Source organism: Mus caroli, unplaced genomic scaffold, assembly GCF_978045245.1.
Source record: "Mus caroli unplaced genomic scaffold, Mus_caroli_1 scaffold_1, whole genome shotgun sequence".
Lineage (NCBI taxonomy): Eukaryota > Metazoa > Chordata > Mammalia > Rodentia > Muridae > Mus > Mus caroli.
Window position 1 is genome coordinate 101,586,962 of NW_028227256.1, and position 16,335 is coordinate 101,603,296.

General features: G+C 40.5%; 1 protein-coding gene across 1 annotated transcript in view; it reads left to right on the top strand.

The window, feature by feature from the left end:
- Window positions 1–1,438: 1,438 nt before the first annotated feature.
- Cdh20 (cadherin 20) overlaps window positions 1,439–16,335 on the top strand; it is a 236,580-nt gene continuing 221,683 nt past the window's right edge. Inside the window, exon 1 of the mRNA XM_021158575.3 lies at window positions 1,439–1,545. The gene's annotated coding sequence lies outside the window, so the exon portion shown is untranslated. The remainder of the gene's footprint in view (window positions 1,546–16,335) is intronic.

The window sequence follows — 16,335 nt, forward strand, 5'->3', positions numbered from 1 at the left end:
AATTAGTAACCCTTCCCTCCTCAGTAACATCCCACTCGGGGTAGGAATGGAAATGAGAGTGGTCCTTTCTAAACATGCTTTCGACGTGACCCCAGGAAGAAAGGTTACAACTGTGAAACAGGAAGTGCCTTCTAGATTGATCATGTGCAAACCAAATGTTTAGTCTTAATAGTTTTATCCCTCAGGTACTGTTTGATTGGTTGACTGACTTGAAGCAGGATCTCTTATTGGCCTGGAATTCATCAAGTGGGCTGGGCTGGCTGGTTAGTGAGTCCCAGGGCTCACCCTTGATCCACTTGTCTCTATCTGGTGCTTCCATTTTGCTTTTTTAAAAGTTGGTTGTTTTGTTTTGGGTTTTGTTTTGTTTTGGCTTCGTTTAGTTTGGCTTGTTTGTTTGTTTTTCCATCCGGGCTGTGGGAATCAAACTGAACATCTTGTTGGAGCCATACACTACACACTGAGCTAAATCTCCCTAATCCTTCTGAATGGTTGACAGAAGATGACTTCATAACATCCCTACTTAACCCATACACCGAAAACTGTAATAGTGCTATGAGGATAAAGAAATCATGACATTTTCTAAACAGTCCATGAATCAAGCTGCCTCTCCCATCTCCCCAGGACCCATTCTCTGAAAACTGTCAATGGAGTGGGGCTGAATCCTCAAGGTCAAAGTGTTAACACCATCTTCTCAGATCCCTTCTTTTTTCCCTTTTTCTGTTCTCATCGTGGACTGCTTCTTCCAGAATCCAGAGTCTTCTCAAAATAAGTCACCCCAACTTCCTGGCAAAGTTTAGATGCACTCCCACCCCCACCCCCAACACTCACATGCCAGTGTCCTCCTGCCCTCTATTCTCTTTCATCCCTCTCTGGGTTAGCACTTTCTAACTCCCCCAGCCAATAAAAGAGTTTAAACATTTAAATGCGGTTTTTAAACTGCATTTAAAGAATTAACCCATTTTGCCCCTCGCTGGTCTAAACCACGGGGTGCCAACCGGACTTTAATTGCTTTCTTCTGGTGGGGTTCCAGACAGCTCCTCAGAAGGAAGGAGCGCACATTCCTGGCACCAATTGGCTAATTCAATTTACTTCAACGGCATTAGCCCCTGTCAGAATATTCATGAGCGGGGGGGAAAGGACCCGCGGTACACGCAGGAGGCAGCCACTCGGGCTAGAAAAGGCGCGAGGGAGGGGAAGAAGCGGACCGCGCGCTGGTCTTAAAGGACGGTGACCAGGAGGACCAAGCAGCTCTTTTCACCCTCCTCGCAGAGAGCTGAGGGCCGCGGGCATCAGCGGATTTGCTGCTCTTGTCATCAGCTCTCCACTGCCAGCGATCGCGCGCGGAGACTTTGGAAACATCCGAAGGCTGTAAAGCTGTGACACTTTTGACTTGGGGGGAAGGGGGTGGGGCGGGGGCACAGAGGCGAGCTGAGGCGAAGGGACTCGGCAGGACACCCGTTCGCCCAATGAGGAAGGCAGCGATATGAGCTGGACACCCCCCACCGCGGAGTCTCAACGTCTCTGGAGAGTCGCCGGCTGTGCCAGGTAAAGCTGAGGGCTCCGGTCGGTCCCCAAGCATCTGGCCCCAGGCACAAGAGGTCACTATGGGGAAGCCAGGTGCACTGTGCACGGTCCAGCTCTGCTTAGCGCTTTCCCCTCAACTCTCCGCCGCCTAGGGGACCTCCCTGCCGACCTGGGTTCCACTTCCTGGGACTTTTCGGGGACAGGGTGCAGGAAGGGATATACACGGCTAGTAGAATGCTCTGTGTGTAAGAAAGCTGCTACACAGCGGAATAGCCAGGCAGGTGGAGTGTGCTGTGCACTGGAATGTGCTCGCTGGGTGATGGTGACATGGGGAGCGCGGGGTGCCAGGGTGCTTAACCTGGGCGCTTCACTTCCCTTGAGGTCAGCAGCATCTCCATACTGCCAAGGGAGAGGGTGCCCGCGTCCTAAACGAGGTAGTTGTGCTCAGAGCAGAGGATCCTAGGCACCCAGTGACCGATCCTGGCTGTGGGATGAGAGGAGCGGCTGCAACAAAGCTCAGCGGTGGGAGAAGAATGTGGTGTGGTGCTGACTCTAGTCCCTGCCACCTGCCGGACATCACCAACTCCCCGGATTTCCTGTCTCCTAGTCCTGGCAATCCCTGGGAAAGCTCTTAGTTGAGAGCCGGTGGTTTGAGCTCTGCTTGTCCTGGTGGTGGTGTTTGGACAGAGCCCGGAGGTGATGGGGCGAGTAAAGGAGTCAGATAAGGTGAAACATTCAGCTCTACAAAGAAAACGCCTCCGCGATATCTCAACCTGTCCTTAGCACTAAGACAGACGCTTTGCTGGCCTCCAAGCTCTGGCAGCTGAATATGGGAAGTGGGGGGCGGGGGGCAGCTTTAAGGCAAGGCCAGAGTCCTTTAGTTATTTCCTACCTGAGCTTATGTACGGGAGGAGGAAGTGGGGCTGGAACCCTGGCACGCGAGAATAGAGGAGTTAAGCGCTGGGTAGATTCGGAGTTTACTGTGAAATCAAAACGATTATTATTAACGTTGTTTTTACATGCTTGGACATCAGGAAGGATTGGAGTTTGGGACTTTGATAATAGCACGGAAATTGAGTCTGTAACCGCTGTCCCTCACATAATGTAAGCAGACCTCCTCTGGTCTCTGATTTGTCTCCATCAAAGAAAACAAATGCCTCAGAATTGTAGTGTCAGGGACCTGGCAGAGGATTGTGAACTGTAACTAGTTGAGAACAGCACAAACAACAGAAAGTCTTAACAGTAATGCAAGGCACTGATTCCCTATCCACAATCAGTCCTGTCTCTTCTCAAGGCGGAGGCAGAGCCACCCTGGATCCCATACTTGACCCAGCTTTCCCTTCTGCTGCCTGGGCTAGTCACTTGCTTCCAGTTACAGAACCCCTACAGCTTTTTGAGCTTCCTAGTGTGAGCAACCTTCCCTTTAGTTTTAGGAGGAAGCCTCAAGGACACCTGAGGTTGGTTGCTATCCTCTTGGCTTAGCCCTTGATCAGATCTGTTCCAGGGCACAGGCTTGGCACTGCTGATGAAGCAGAAAACAAGGCAGGACTATGGAAGTCCTGGCAGTCACTGCGTGCAGGAGATGAGGTCAAACCTCTGTGCTGCCCACATCCTTTCCTGCCAAAGAAGAAAGAGAGACAAATAGAGTGCAAGTAGGACATAGATAAACTGAAATCAAGCTCCTAGAGTCAGCTGGGCTGTGGCCACTGACTTTGGGGTGACCTTTACTGTGCTTCTGATTTCCCCTTTGCCAACGCACTGAGCAGTCAGTCTTTCTGATGGGACTCTACTCAGAAGATGGTCTAATTTTGTATTTGAAAAAGTGCTTTGAGCACACTGAGAAAGGACAGTCTATAAAATACGACATGTTAATGTTCTGTGAAAAGTTTGCTACTGCACAGGTTAAGGAGATACATTTTTAGCAAGTGTGCCATGTGGCAGTGTGACATTAAAATGGAAAAGCGAAGTACAATCATAAAAAATGACTTAACATTCTTGACATTTTTGTGCATACTTGTGGGAAAGTTATCTTCTATTTGGGGAGAGTTGCTGGGGAATTTATTCAATGTTTGTACTACTGGACCACTCCCCTCCTACCTTTCTCCTCAGTAAAATTATATGACCCAGTTCTCACCAGAGAGGCACTGTGACTGTCCTTAGCGCTGAGGGTTGAGAGGAGAGACTGCGGATTGTTAGGAGAATGCCAGTTGGGGTTTCAAGACTGGGAGGTAAGGTGCAGAGCAGTTAAGTGTTCTAGAATGACTAGTGAAACCAGCATTGCTTTTCCTGTGTTCTCTGATTCACTCCATCAGGTGGTGCAAGGGGTCCTTTTGCTACCTTTGTTGGGAAACTTCAAATCAGTGGTTCTCGGCTTGTGGTTTGCACCCTTTGGGGGCCAAGTGTCTCTTTCACAGGGGTGACCATTGGAAAACACAGAGATTTACAATTAGAGTTGTGAAGTAACAACAGAAATAATTTTATTATTGCAGTCACAACATAAGCAGCTATGTTAAAGGGTTGCAGCATAAGGAAAGTTTACGACCATCACTTTAAGTGATGGCAGTGCCTGCTCCTGACTTCTGCACTGGGAGGACTTCTTTTTTTCTTTTTTCCAGACTGGAACAGGGAAGTATTTACCATCCCAGAGGACTCAGAAGTCTGTTTTCAGACCCTGATGTGGTTCTCAATTTTCCTCTCATTCTGGAGCTGCTCGGTCTACAGCTGTTGATGAATTTAAATAAATGGCTGGACCTCATCAAGAGAGCCACTGAGAAACACTGATGTCTTCTGGGGACAAAGCTAGAGAAAGGCCTTTGAGCTAGAAATTTGAGAGTTTTGAAATGAAAATAAAACCCTGATTTCTCTCTACCCATCTACCAATTCTTACATTTTCCCCCTCATAGTAATGAGAACTGTTTACTTAAGCATTTTATTTACTTATTTGTACAGTCTTGAACTTTAAATGTGGTTTGTCGAGTAGCAGTCTAGGGAAGGAGGGAAAATGTACAGAGACACGGAAGGAAGAGCTGCTGTGGCTAGGACATAAATCAGCCAGGATATATGGGGGGTGATGAGAATAGGTCTTTTCACCCTTAAAAAAAAAAAGAAGAAGTCCACTTTGGAAGAAAAAGAAGTCTGATTATTAGGATCCCAGCCTGAAACTCAGGCAGCTGATGCCGAGAGGAGCCAAAGGGTGGTTCTTCTTAGTTTAGAGACAGCAAGACAGCCTCTGCCAAAGGCGGCTGTAAACACGGGATAAAGATTTCATTGTGAGGTGGTGTGACTGGAATAATTACAGCTAACTGTCCATTCTAACCTGCAGTGCTGCAATCAGGGCTGCAAAGTAACAAAAATAAGAGCAACTGGGGACATCAGAAAGTGGCATTTACTACTTTCATTTTCCCTTCGTTTACTTCGTGGCAGCCCTTGGTAGTGGTTGGGGTGGGGAGAGAGGAGAGCTGAGCCATCACTCTGTGACCCCCTTCTATTCTGTTTTGACTGGGGACAAGATTTTTCATGTCTTAAAGCCAGCATATGATGCTATATTAAGAATAATTGCGTTCAATACATCCAATATTAATTAGTGAAATATTAGGCTTTACTTTCATTGTCAATGCAATCAAAATATATAAAAAATGTTACCAGACCCTTGTTCTTCTTTAGCACTTTTCACGGGCATTTAAAGTTCAAGGAGAAAATTTTCCATTCTTGATACTTATTAATTTTCTCCTTTGAAATAAATTGCACACAATGACTAATGCTGTACATTGCATCAAAGATATACCCTCCTCTCTATTTATATGTGCATTTGAAGACAAAAGACAATGTATTTTGAATGACCAAGGCTGTTTAGGCAACTGGGCCTTTGTAGTTATTAGAGGCATAATAGACAGAAGAAGTTGGGACCACAGAGAGCAGGCGACCCTTAGTGTTCAAGACAGGCAAGTGGAAACACATGTATTCATGAGAGAGCATACTCCCACAAACCTAATATTGGCATAGAATATGGATCGAAGTTGTTTCTGCTTGAATTGAAAATGGACTATCTTTAAGTGTCAATGTTAAGTATAATTGTTCTGGGAATAAAAAGCACTGTTATAGAGAAAGAATAATGAAGTAAGATAAGGTCATGCAGTCTTGTGGAGAGAAATACTCAATTTCTCTTGGATATTCATCTTGTCTCTTTGTTTAAGAGGGATGACACTATCTTTACTAACCTTTAGGGGTTTTATCCACCATGAATCAAAAGGTACCACAAAGGCAAAACACTTGCTAGATGTTACAAAATGTAAATGGTTCAAAATATAGAACTATCTAGCTCTCAGCAGAAAAAAAAATCTATTTCACGAAATGCACTTTCTATAGCAATTAAAAATAGAAAGTCACATTGCCACATTAAGTTATGGCAACAACCCATTTTAAAGAGAAATTTAGTCTTTTCACATTTAATTGCTATTCATGGCTTGCTGAGTAGTTTTCCAGAATAATCCACCATCTCTTGCTAACAGAGATGGTCTAGTTGAGAACATTCCTAATTACACATGGACTGACAATTTTAGAACCCTGGGAACACTCTACTTAAAGCATTACTCAAGTACAACACAAAATAAAATGGCCCAACTTGCTTCAAAGGATGTCTTAGCATTTAAGCGATCATAAATCAGAGAGCATTTGGTTTGGAGGTATATCAGCTCAGTAAAAGAGTAAAGAAGCCACAAATCTTGACTGCTTTTTAAAACAAATAAAGCTTCTTTAATTCCATTCACTTTTTCTACAAACATAAGCATCAGTTCCCTGCAACTGTACCCGTGCCAAAAATATGCACATGGGGATGACAAGAAGGCTCAGTGGGTAAAGGGGCTTGCTGCCAAGCCTGATGATCCAAGTTTGATCCCTAGTTCCACATGACTGAAAGTGAGACTGGACTTCAGAAACTTATCTGATCTTTATGTCAATATATCAAAATATTTTTGTCAATAAAACACATTTGGAATTCCCGAAATGATGGATTTGTTGCTTTTGGTTTGGTTTAGTTTGGTTTGGTTTGGTTTGGTTTGGTTTGGTTTGGTTTGGTTTGGTTTGGTTTGGTTTGCAAATTTTAGGATAGCTTCACAATCTGAGTTCAGAGCATGTTCTGGTGAATGTAGTTGTCTCTTAAGAAAAAAGAGACATCTCTTATAAAAGAGATTATAGTTTTAATTCCTAGCTTCCTTTATAGCTCCTAACTTGAATTTTACTTGTGGTATAATCTTAATAAATATATGCTGGTTTATTTTTTTTTATTTTAACATGGTTTTTATCTTTTGTGTTGTGTTGGGATACTATTGAAGTACTGTACTACTGGGCTTTGCCCTTAGCCCTTAATTTTTTTAAGGGAACTTAAAGAGTTAAATCATATTTAAGGTATATAGCAGGATATTATAACACACATTGAAAAGTAGCATGTTGGCCAAACAGGATGAGCATCCCCACCATCTCACACAGTTGTCCATCTTCCTATGAAAGAACAGCCACCATCCACTCATTGGGCAAAAGCGTGCTACACTGTGATGCTCTCAACTACTGTCCCCATCGTTGAACTCGTTTCTCTTCCACATTTCTATCCTTTGCTCTACATCTCAGCACCACCCCCCAGCCTTGACCCTGGTGAATGGTGCTTTTCTTTTTCTTTCTACATCTCTCTCCTTCCCTATTTTTACAATCATATGAGTGAGGTCATGCAATATTATTCTTTCTCTGCATAGTATATTTACTCTGCTGAATGTCCTTCAGGTCCATGCATATATAGTTGAGTAATATACCTTCATATACATGTGCCAGTTTATCCACTCATCAGTAGCTATACCTGGACTGTTTTGTACATTGACTGCTGTGACCGGTGCTTCAGTAAACACGAATGTGAAAGTGCCATTACAAGGTGATGACCTCATTTCTCTTGGTATTCTTTCAAAAGAAAGAGTCAGGGACATATGGTGGCCCCATGTAGCTTCTATAGGAAGTTCCATGTTGCTTTCTATGATGGCTATTTTACTCTACATTTCTGCCATTAATGTACAAGAATTCCTACTTACCCACACCCTCATGAACATTTATTACTTCTTGTAATTATCAGAAATCAATGATAGCAGCTCTGAAATGATGCAATGATTTTGATAGTCATTTCTCTGATGGTTAGAGATGTTGAACACCCTTTCACCATTTGATGTACTTGTATTCTTATTTCCTCTTTAGAAAGATGTTTATTCGAATCCTCTGCTTGTTTGTTTAATTTCAATCCTATGTTTTCATGTTAGGTTGCTTGATTTCTTCATAATTCTTAGACACTGACCCCTGGTCTGACATGTGGTTTTCAAATCTTATTTCTTACCCTGTAGGCTTCCCTTTCATTCCAGTGATTTTTTTTTTATGTGCAGACTTTTAGTTTTGATGATTTTCTATAATGTAAGTAGAATTAGATCAATGGCATGTTCAAGTTGGATGTATTCACTCTACTTAAACCTAAAATCCCTAATGGTCTTGTTTTTTTAAACAAGCAAGATGTTCCCAACTGTAGTAATTATTGCTAAGGTTATATAGTGAACATGGAGTAGACAAGAGAGTAGAAAATCTTCAAGTTAAGCCGGGTGTGGTGGCACATGTCTTTAATCCCAGCACTCGGGAGGCAGAGGCAGGTGGATTTCTGAGTTCGAAGCCAGCTTGGTCTACAAAGTGAGTTCCAGGACAGCCAGGGCTACACAGAGAAACCCTGTCTCGAAAAACCAAAAAAAAAAAAAAAAAAGAGAGAGAGAGAGAGAGAGAGAAAGAAGAAGAAGAAAAAGAAAAAGAAAATCTTCAAATTAAATACTTTTACATTTTTTTTATTTTAGTTCAGATACTGAATTGCTTCTATTTACATAAGCTATTTGGAACGTGCAGTCTCTCTGTAATAAAGGAGATAATATCTTTTGATGTTTTTTCAGTTGTCAGGCACCTATGTTTTAAGTACTGAGTCCCAATCACACCAATTATTACTAAATTTCTGCATGATCTTCTTGTATCAACTAATTATGGAGTAATTAATAAAGGGAGTACCTTTTCCCTGACAACTTTTTGTGACACATGGCCAAATGTCAGGCTCAACTATAAAACTGCAGTCCTGCTTACAATATCTGGAGGCACCAGAGAAACACAAGGCTTCCCACTCACATCATAAATCTGTGACCTCTAGCACTGCTTACAGTAAGATAAGTTGCCTTATCTTTCCATGCTAAGGTTCAAAATCAGATGCTCCTGAGGAACCTAAATGTCTGTAAGTACATTGTATCCTGGGTTTTATCCTCGTTTAAATGTTGAATGAACATGATGGTTTTAGTCTTTTCCAGAAAACATACATAGTATAATATATTGGCACAATTGGGATTCAGAAGTCATTAGAAAGTCTAGGTAGAATTTGCATGAAGATTCAATTACCTCTTGTTTCTTGACAAGGTTGATTACTAGGCTGTGGTCAAAGTTGTTCAGAAAAATGTGAAGTGCACCTTCTTTCCTCTCTGCTTGACATCTTTGGGCAAATCAAATTCTGATTTCCATTTTCTAACAATAATTTAAAAGATAGCTTAGTAAATAGACTTATAATATATTGAATAGAAATTTTTAAGTATACCTAAGTCTAAATATATTAGATAAATTTATTTTAAAATATGTGAACAAATCAAGTAGTATAGTTCCCTAAAAGAACAGTGCATTTTATATCATACCTATACTTCATTTGATGAAGTCAATGTTTACAAAATATTTGTCAAATCTCCTCTCCTCTCCTCATTTCCCTACCCACTCAGCTTCATGTTCAGTGTTTCTCAAAATCAAAACAAAAGAGAAAATCAAAATAAACAAATAGCAACAAAACCAGTAAGACAAAAATAAAGTCCAAATGAAACTGAAGGAAACAAAAATTCCACAACATGCTATGGTGTTTGTTTGTGTTGGTCAACTTCTGTTCATGGAGCCTACCCTAGAATGTGCAGACATACCGACCCTGTCATACTTCATTGCAGAAAGCTGATTTTCCCTTTCCTAGCAGGCATCAATTTCTGATAGCCTTTTGGTTAAGGCTGGGACTTCATTGTCTCCATTTCTACTCTTCAGTGCTGGAATTTTGTCTGGCTTCAACCTGTGCAGGTCTTGGGCAGTCAGCCACAATTTGTGAGTTCATATGTGCATCAGTTCTACTATGCCTGGAAGAAAACATTTCCTTCGAGTCATCTATCACCTCTGGCTCATTCTGATGATGATCATTCTGCCTCTTCTTCAGCATAGATCTCTGAGGCTCAAAGGGAGGGCTTTGGTGAAGACATATGTTCAGAATTGAGTGCTTCAAAACCTCTCACTCTCTCTCTGTACATTGTTCAATGTGAGCATCTGTGTTAACTGTCACTGCAAGAAGGAGCTTGGTGAAGGGTATGCAATATACTTATCTATGAGAATAACATTATGTTAATATGGGTCATTTTATTGCTGTTTCTTTAGCAAAATAATAGTAATAAACAACTTTGCCTCTAGGCCTGTGTACTATCTAATCTTAGGTAATTTGGCATCTTAACAGTATTGGGTGTGTGTTTCATCTCACGGAGTGGACCTTAAGTCTATGGAGTAAAATGATTGTTTACTCTCATCATACTTGTGCCACTATTACAACAGTGTATCTCACAGGAAGGTCACGGTGGTAGATCACAGGGTTTGTAGTTAGGAGATATTGATACTGTACTGTAAAGTAACTTCCAGTCCATGAATCCTGGCTAGGAAAGTTGAAGGTTTAAGGTACACACCAGCTCAACTTCTATATAATCTATTAAGATCAGTGAAGATGCTTTATTTAAATTTGGAAGCTTATTATCAGTTTCTTGTGATTATCAAAAGATAAATGAATATTAGTCTTTGCATCTAAGAAATTTTGGTCATGAAACTTTCTCTTGGCAATTCTGTTGAAGACTTATGGAAAGTCCAAGTAAAACTGATGGATGTAACAAAAATTTCTGTGTTCATTCTATGTACAAACTTCTACATTCTCTTATATTTTGCCATTTTATATATTGGATCAGAGCACTACAGATTGGGTAACTAATAGTCAACAGGAATTTAGTTTTCACAGACTTAAAACTGTAAGTCTGACATCAGAATGCAGGCATGTTAGATTCTGCTGAGGGTTGCAGACTGTCTTAGGGTTTTACTGCTGTGAACAGATACCATGACCAAGGCAAGTCTTATAAAAAATAACATTTAATTGGGGCTGGCTTACAGGTTCAGAGGTTCAGTCCATTACCATCAAGGTGGGAGCATGGCAGTATCCAGGCAGGCATGACGCAGGAGGAGTTGAGATTTCTATGTCTTCATCCAAAAACATAGAACTACTACTAGCTACTAGTGGAAGACTGACTTCCAGGCAACTAGGGTTATACCCACACCCACAGTGACACACCCTTTCCAACCAGGTCACACCTATTCCAACAAGGCCACACCTTCAGATGGTGCCACTCCCTGGCCCAAGGATATACAAACCATCACACAGACCATTGTCTTCTTGTATTCTTCCTGAAAGAAGCACTTTCCAGAGTTTCTTATGTAGAAGAACTAATACCATTCAGAAAGGGCCCTTCTTTTTGATATAGTTACTACCCAAGACCTTTACTCTGAACACTATCACACAGAGGAAGATGAAATTTTAGCTTGGGAATTCTAAGTTTCATAAATATTTGGCCCATTGCCTTAACCCATCAGACTCTAATGAAATATACAATATCATTTCTGAGCTTTCTCCTTTGCAAAATCCTTGAGTTGACATAGCAGAGGCTTTACTTGGCGTACAAATTTGCAAAATCATCATCATTACATCATTGAAAGCAAGCACTACTGTTAACGGTCTGAGTCAGGTAGACTTTGGGAATGACTGAATAAGAATGAACATCTTTGGATATAATTTCTAAAAATTAGCAAGATTTCTCAAGAATATTCATAGCTAAAGATTAAGTAACATTAATTGTGTTGTTATGTTTATCAAATTCTGTGTGAAACAATTTACATCTGGTGACCAAGTACATCTCTGTTGACACTTCAGTTTTGAAGTGTCTCAGTTGCATTACCTTAGCCTACACGCTCAACTATAGGATATTGGAAACATTTATTTCAGTCTAAAAATGTGAGTCATACTCATTTTTGGAAATAAAAACCTTGAGTAGTCATTTGAAAATTAATCTACTTGGCAGTTCAGCATCTCAACTTGGTGGACTATTTCAGGAAGCTAGGTACAGAGGACATCGTGTCATTTCTGGAGCTGGCTGACATTGGGCAGCCAAGTTGCACAGGGTTGTTTCTTTAAACACACACAAAAATGTAGTATGGGCATGCTATGTACTTCTTTGGCACTTCTAAATATTAGCTCATGTCAAACTAAAATATATGACCTCAAGCAAGAAAGAAAATCCAACAATAACAACCATCATTTAATTAGTCCATTACTTCTGGTCCAAATGATGAGTTGAGAGTCTTCTCTACATTACCTCAGTAGTCTCCTGTCCATGATACTATCATACTACACATGTTGAAACAAGGGCACAAGAGAGTGTTCAATGTAGGCATGTTTCCAACTCAAGACCCAAGGCCCAACATCATGGAACTACTCAATTGCACTGCACTGCCTCCTTCTAGCAATGGTTCTCAAAGTCCCATGGCTGCTCATGTCTCACCCTACTTATTTTCTGGTACAGTAACTTCTTCAAAAAAGAACATGTCACAGCATCCTTGTCTATTTGCTAATAGTACCATACCACTTGGGACAATCAAAACTGCCTGCAATCATTGCCAAATGTTCCCAATGGCCAAAACAACACTGGTTGAAAGCTATTCCATGCTTACATTTTAAAGATATAGAATTTTCAATTTGAGAGTGGAGGTATTCAATTTTCAAATCCTAAATATTTTTGTAGATATATTAGACACATTATATATTTGTAAAAATAATTAGATTCTTTGGAGGAAAATGATTGTTAACATGCCTTCATTAAGACCAGGTCTCTCCCAAATAAGCTCATAGAGTCCCAAATTGCTAGGAGATTTCTGAGATTACCTCAGTCTACCAACAATGACAGGAAAATGGTTGAAAAACATTGAATCACAGTTTTCTCCAAACTAATAGATGATCTAATAGAAAGTTATAGGAGAACAACTTTGTATTTCCTGAGGGCAATATCTGCCTGAATGCTGAACACCTTTTTTTTCTTCCATGCTAGTTATGAAAACCATGACCTTGTTAATGCTGCTGACACTACCTTGGGTTTCCAGCCCTGCCTCTTTTTTTTTTTTTGAACTAGAGTCTCAGTATATTACATGTTAGCCTAGGCTAGCCTGAAACTCACAATTCTCCTGCCTCTGCCTCACAAATGCTATGCAGTAAATTATTTGTTTGGGGAGTTTAATACTAGGGAGCAAACCAAGGATCTTGTTTGCTTTATCACTGCCATCTCTCCCACAGCTGCAAGGTGGGATGGAACCCAGAGTCTCATGCATTCGAGATAAACACCACCATTGACTATACCATCAGTCTCTAGGAATACATAGTTCTTCAATGAATCAATGAAATCTTGGTTAGCTCAGTACAGTGTTTCAATGCCCTGTTGTAGGCTCCTGTCTGAACTTGTCACATATTACATTTTACTTTAATTGGTGTCATGTTTGTGCACATTATTGTATGATAATCATAGTTACAATTTCTGTGAACCAGAATGATAATATGCTAGATAAAGATGTAAGATCAAAGAGGCATGTGCTATACTTAACAACATGAAATGTAACAAAGCCACCTGCCAATGAGGAAAACAAACTGCAACCGCATGGAAACTGAAGGTCACATAAAGCCCATTCAGCTACAGAGGGAATTTTCATACTCAAGTCACAAGATACTTGCTTATTTCGCATTTCCAAAGATGAGCTACCCTGTTCTGATTTTGGCTAAGGTGCACTTGCTTTTCCACACTTCACATTCTCCTCGAATCATGGTTATGGAAATGGCCACTAGGAAGGGTCCTATAACATGTTGTTCAGATGAAAAATGGTTGAAGGTCTTCAAATGGAAAACCTGACATACAACCTGACACTGTAAAGGACCAAAATAGGCATCTTCAAGTATCAGGGATCTACTCATTAAAAAAAAGAAAATCCATTTACTCTGTGTTCCCTTGTAGGTCTGAACCAGGGTCACTGAATAAAAAAGCTTGGAAGCATATTTTATCTCAGCACAAAGATGAACTTGCTAATGATGAGTGGAGCTAAGGAGTAGAGAGATGGCAGAGGTAGCAGCAATGGCCTCTGAGGGTACAAACATTGGGAAGGGGGATGGGCCAGAAATTTCCAAGTCACTTTCTAGCACTAAATGTGTTTGAATATTTTTCCCTTAGATGTTATTGATGATCTTGTAATCTACTTTTATAATTTTATTGAGAAAAACAATATCTATAACTTTCTCCAGCCCACAAATTCAATTATTGGGGATAAGTATAATAGAGTAAGCAGGAAGGAGAACCTTACCAGGTTCTACCTAGAGTAAGGATCTCTCAATAATACCGACCACTGTAATGCAAACCATCAGCCAGATGTCATGTACTCTTGAGAAGAACTCCTTGAAGGTTTGGATAGACATCTCAGTGGGTAAAGAGCTGACACACATAGCCTTAGTTTAAGCCCCAGTATTCACAGTAGCTGTGAGCATCTGCAATTGTAGAACAGTAATGGGAAGATTAAAAGCAGAGACAGGAAAGTCCCTACAAATTTTCAGCTTAGCTAGCTTGTCATAGTCGGTAGAAAGAGTCACAGAAGACCCTTTTTGAAATAAAACAGAAAGCAGCATGTTGTCCTGTGCCACATCCACATTTACTTCATCATTGTGCTGAGATAAAATATGCTTCTGAGCATTTTCTGTTCTGTGCCTAGTTCAGGCCTAGTTCAGGCCTACTTCAGGCTTGCAAGGGAATGCAGAATAAATGGATTTTCTCCTTTAAGTGAATAAGTCCATGATACTTGAAGAAGCCTACTTTTGTCCCTTTAGTCAGCTGTATGTCAGGTTTTCCATTGGAAGACCTAAAACTATTTCTCATCTGAAAAACATGTACGCTGTGATGCATATATGCATCTGACCTTACACAAATATATACAAAAGTCATACACACACTTGTGGAATAAGGGAATAAGTCAGTCATAGGAGTTAAAAGGCTTTCTCAAGAGCTCACAGCCAATGACTCTAGCAATATTAATTGAACCTGATCCTGCCCTAAACTAAAGTCTCTTGTCAACTACTACAGTACACCACCTCATCTATTCAGCAGAGATGCATGATCTTGTTTGAAATGTTGGCAATTTTCAGAGTTTGAGACATATGGCTACTTATGCAAATATTCAAAACATCTTTCAAAGCCTGAAATACATCATTTCAAAAATTATTTGCTATTTTCTATTACAAATGATGTTGCTCCATTCAAACAGTTCAGAGTTCCTGAAATTAATGTTAAGTAAATAAGCGAAATAAGGTTTTTGGTGCTTATTTAAATGTCTTTAAAGGAAAGGCTAACAATGACATTTTGATGCAGTTCTGGAAACCTGGGATAAAGAAGATCTCCAAGCTGTTACACACATGAAACAAGATTAACTACTTTCATTACTACAAACCCAGGAAGTCCTGGCAGTTATCCTGTTGGTGTTTACTATGTCATTATATATCTTTCTGTCTTTTGATCATAACTGTCATATTGGGTTATTTTCTATTTGATGATGATCTTATTGCATATTTCAAAAGGCAAACATTTTAAGAATGATTTTTTTCACAGCCTGGGAGATAGCACAGTCAGTAAAGTACTTGCTATGTCACTCTGAGGGACTGAGGTCATCAGAACCCATATAAAAAGCCAACAAAGTGGCCCACCCCTGGAATCCTAGCCCTTTGACTCTGAGACATGAGGATCTCTGGGCCTGGCAGTCTAAACAATCAGTGAACTTCAGATTCATCAAGGAATCCTGTAGTGAAAGTTCTGAAATTTTGGTTTCAAAACAAAGAAACAAACAAAAACCCAGAAATATTAGAAGAACGTGCTTTTGTTTTAATTCCAGGTGTAGGGATGTAGGGTTACTTTGCACTGTCTTCAGCAGCTGACTATAATTTGCCTTGTGCTCTAGCAGAGATGTGGTTATGCAATTGTGAGACATCTGGAATTCTTCAAATGTTTCAGAATGTATATAAATTTTAGAGTCCAGAGAGGTAGAGTTGGTGGTCGGTTATTGCTTTGTTTTGGCGGGGGTGGGGATGGGGGTGGGGGTGGATGTAGGGAACTGTGGTTTGTTAGCAGTCATAGTAGTCATGCTCAAAGAAGAAAGAAATTAGATTCAAGGATCTCTCTCTCTCTCTCTCTCTCTCTCTCTCTCTCTCTCTCTCTCTCTCTCTCTCTCTCTCTCTCTCCTCTCTCCTTTCTCTCCTACCCTGTGATAGAGGGTGAAACTGAAGTAGGGGTAGAGTGGGAGAAAGAATGACCCACAAAGTAGCAAAGACCTGCTACAGAACCCTGTCTCAAAAAATAAAATGAAGAGCATTACTGAAAGACACGAACATGAAGTCCATCTGCATATGCACTCATACCTTCACATAGGAACATATACATACACAATTGCTGTATCTGTCTTTATTATTCCTACAAATAAATAAATAAATAAATAAATAAATAAATAAATAAATAAATAAAATCTCCTGATATAAATGCTTCAATTTATTCTCCCTGCAAGCTCGGGATCTGGCTACTT